A 350-nucleotide genomic window follows, 5' to 3' on the forward strand; every position below is an offset into this window, starting at 1 on the left:
GCCGAGGAGGGAGAGCGACACGCCGCTGGCCAGGCGGAGGCGGAGCGGCGGGGCCGTGCGGGGAAAGGGGCACAGCTACCCCACACTCACCACCACCACCGCTGCGGGACGCGGCCCCCACCAACTGACTCCGGGGCCGACTGCTAGCCCCGCTGTACGTCACATGCGGGGGGCGCTGCCCTCGCGCTCCGCACCCAATCAGCACCACCGCCGTAGTCACGCCTCGGAGGAACGATGCTCCAACGCCCGGCCAGGCTCACGTGACGAGAGGCGAACCTATCGCCGCCGCCGGTGCCGCCCTATCCCGGCAGCCCTTGCGCGGCGGCGGGAGGAAAGAGCAATATGGCGGG

Source organism: Mesitornis unicolor, unplaced genomic scaffold (assembly GCF_000695765.1).
Source record: "Mesitornis unicolor isolate BGI_N332 unplaced genomic scaffold, ASM69576v1 scaffold33810, whole genome shotgun sequence".
Taxonomy (NCBI): Eukaryota; Metazoa; Chordata; class Aves; order Mesitornithiformes; family Mesitornithidae; genus Mesitornis; species Mesitornis unicolor.